Source organism: Vicia villosa, linkage group LG2 (genome assembly GCF_029867415.1).
Source record: "Vicia villosa cultivar HV-30 ecotype Madison, WI linkage group LG2, Vvil1.0, whole genome shotgun sequence".
In the NCBI taxonomy this organism is placed as follows: domain Eukaryota; kingdom Viridiplantae; phylum Streptophyta; class Magnoliopsida; order Fabales; family Fabaceae; genus Vicia; species Vicia villosa.
The window spans coordinates 229374703-229378654 of NC_081181.1; positions in this window are offsets into that span (position 1 = coordinate 229374703).

Below are 3952 nucleotides of genomic sequence, written 5' to 3' on the forward strand. Positions count from 1 at the left end.
TTATGATAGGAGATGGTATAGTCATTTTGATCTCGCTGGAGTAGTCCCGAAGAAGTTAATTTAAGATCCATCGCTCAGTGGAGACCTCTTTTGAAGTAACTTTGTTGACCATGTAGTTGGGAAGACATCGTTGCATTCAACTAGGTTGTAGAAGCTGGGGACCTAGGTTATGTTTAGAAGCCCAAATTTAGTTGGGTATAGGTTTTAAATAGAAGGGTTTGTAACCTAGTCTTTTTACGGCAAAAGATGTAGAAGTCTAGGGTTTGTCAAGGTGAATCTTCCGGATTGTGGGAAGGTGACCATGTCCTTCTCGAAGCTGTGAAAGCAAGAGAAGTATTGTCCACTTTGAAGCCTGTAGGTAAGAGGTGTATTGTTCTTTGAGGAATCTTTAAAGTAACTCTAAGTTATTAGTCATAGTCAAGAGTTTTTGCTAGGTTTTTTCACGAAAGTGTGTCTTCTGAAATTGTTTGATATTGTCGTTTATGACTAGTTGTGATTGAAGGGACTTGAGGAGGGCCTCATACCAAGGTGAGTCCTAGGTAGAAGTATTGCATTGGTAGGGATTAAGTGTGTAGGTTGTAATCGGGTGTGGTTGCTGTGTAATCTACAATTTGATACTACAGATAGTGAAATCTTCTCCCTGACTTGGTAGTCTCCAGAGTAGGTGTTGTTGTTGTACACCGAACTGGATTAAAACCTCTTGTGTGATGTTTACTTTTCAGTATTGTGTATATCTTGCAGATGTGTTATGTTCAAATCAGATGTCTCAACACTTTGTACGACATCTAGAATCTGACATCTAGTCCTACCCTATCCTTGAGCTTCCAATAAAAACGCTTACTGACGTCTAGTGCTAACCTCGTCCATTCTCCGCTCCCCCTTCTAATTCTTTATTATAAAAACAAAACACCTTTAGTGGCTACAAAAGCCACTTCAATAGAGCTTTGGCTTGTTGTTTTTGGCCACTTCTAATTGTTTACTCAAAGAAATAATGGGTGTCCTAAAGAATGTAGTTGCAAAAACAAACTAGTGCTTATTTCGAAGGGGTCTTGTCTTTTTAATTATAAATAAACACTTGGTATTATTTATTTGCCTGATACGAACACTTTTTCTTTTTACGTATCTTAATAACTTATTTTGGCTTAATTTACAATCCTCAAAAAAGAATAGTGGGTTAATATTTTTATCGAGCCTAAATATCAGTTTAACAACAAGTGGTTTCTAAAATAATTATAATATCTATAATAATTATAATTTTTATGAATATTTTTAAATTTCTCAAAACTCATCAACTAAATTGAATACTACAGTACATACATAAATCCGTACATATAGATACATGCTCCTAGAGATAGATACTCTTTTTTTAGTCATAAATATAAAAGACTTCCTACAATATTTAACGGTAAGTTAATTTTATTTTTTTAATTCATCAAAAATCTTTTAATAGAAAGCTGTTGATTAAATATTCTATATTAAACAAATAATTTTATCCAAACGTACACTTACTAGGACAAATCTTGGATCATATAATGGTTATGTTTGCAAATACTAGTACGTTGCTTATTCTGGAATGTCAGGGGTTTGGCTAATTCCCCCTCAAAATTAGCCCTTAAGAATTTGCTTAAGGTCCATAAATCAGAGTTATGCTTTATTGCAGAGCCCTGGATGAGTCAGTTTAAGATCAAGACATCGTTTTGGGATAGATTGGGTTTGAAGCTTTTTGCGGTCAATGATAGAGCCAACTTGATGCCTAATCTTTGGTGTTTGTGTAAACAAGACCTTAATCCGCATATCCTTAGTGTTACTGATAAATCGGTTGCATTTACTGTATCTTTGGAGAATATTACTCTTAGTATTATCGCGGTGTACGCCTCGACTTGTCATTTGGTTCAGCGGAGGCTTTGGACCGATCTTTCCAACACTATGGCTGCTAATAGTCTTCCCTGGTGCTTAGTGGGAGATTATAATTCCATTTTGGGTGCTCACGAGCATAGGGGAAGTCGTAGCCCCAACAGAACTCCGATTGCGGACTTCCATAACTGGGTGAACAACAATTTACTAGTGGATATGCCTGCTAAAGGCCCTTCCTTTACTTGGTATAATGGTAGGCATGGCACTGCTTCGGTTGAAAGGAAACTGGATAGAGCCTTTTGTAATCAGCTCTGGTGCTCTTCTTGCAATTCCATGGTTTCCATTGTTCTGCCTAGAATCAGATCTGATCACCATCCGATTTTGATAGACTCGCCCTTTTCGTTGCAAAGATTCTCTTCCTCCTTCAGATTTTTAGGTATGTGGAACCTTCATGATTCTTGCAGGGACCTTATTGCCTCATCCTGGTCCATCAAGGTTATTGGCTGCCCCATGTTTGTGCTTCAAAAAAAGCTCCATATTCTCAAATCAGCTCTGATGGCTTGGAATAAGGATGTGTTCGGTAATATTCACGACATCGTCAAAACTAATACGGTGGCGTTGGAGAAGATTCAGGAGCGTATCAGCACCACCGGTCCTACGGACGAGCTAAGGGATCAAGAAAGAAAATGAGGAAATCTTTTGGGCGGAAAAGGCTAATTTATTGTGATAGCTATCTGGCGATAGGAATACTGCTTTCTTTCACAGAATGGCAAAAATCAAAAGGTCTCAAGGTGCTATTGCTGCTCTGTCTGACGGAGTTCACGTTACCACCAACCCTGCTGAGATGGCTTCTATGGCTGTCAATTTCTATACCAACCTTTTCTGTGGTGCTAATCCTAATGCCGATGCTACTATTATTGATGAAGTCATTCCAACTCTTGTGGATCACAATATGAATGGGATTCTTACCATGCTTCCTACGATGGAGGAAGTTTACAAAGCTGTTCATAGTTTAAAGAAATCCAGTTCGCCGGGCCCTGACGGATTTGGTGGTGTCTTTTACCACACTTACTGGGACATCATAAAGCAAGAGGTGTTTGAGGCTACTATTCAATTCTTCAAATTTGGCTGGATTCTTCCACACTATAACTCCTGCTCGGTTACTCTCATTCCGAAATTGAAGGATGCTCAGTCTTTGGATAACTTCAGGCCTATCACGGTTTCTAACTTCAAATACAAAATCATCTCGAAGATTCTGGCCGACAGACTTTCAGCGATTATGCCTTACCTGATTTCCAAAGAGCAACGGGGGTTTATTCATGGCCGTAACATAAAGGACTGTACGTGTTTGGCGTCGGAAGCTATTAACGTGTTGGATAAGAAGTGTAAGTTTGGGAATTTGGCTTTTAAAGTAGACATCTCTAAAGCTTTTGATACGATCAGGTGGAGTTTTTTGTCTAAAGTTCTTGCTAAGTTCGGTTTTAACGATCAGTTCTGTGGGTGGATCAATTCGCTGCTATCCTCTGCTTGGCTATCCATTAAATTCAACGGCAAAGCTCATGGTTTCTTCCAATGTAACCGTGGTGTGAGGCAGGGGGATCCGTTGTCCCCGCTGCTGTTCTGTCTTGCCGAAGAGGTTTTAAGTCGGAATATCTCTCATCTCGTCGCTGCGGGAGGTCTGAATTTAATAAAGTCTTCCAACAATAACTTTGTTCCTTCTCATATCTTCTATGCCGATGATATTCTTATTTTCTGTACCGGAAAAAGGTCGAATATAGTTTCCTTGCAAAAGGTTTTCTCGGATTACTCCTCAATCTCGGGTCAGAATTTCAACCTCCAAAAGTCCTATATCTTCTCCGGCTCCATCTCCGATATCCGTTTGGAAGAAATTCTTAATAGTACTGGATTTCGTAAAGGCACTTTGCCTTTTACCTATCTTGGTATCCCTATTTTCAAAGGCAGGGTGAAGTCTTGTTTCTTGGCTCCGGTTGCGGATAGGATCATTAACAAATTGGCAGCTTGGAAAGGTTCTCTTATTTCCATGGCTGGTCGTGCCACTTTAGTTAAAGCCACGATTCATAACATGATTTCCTACTCT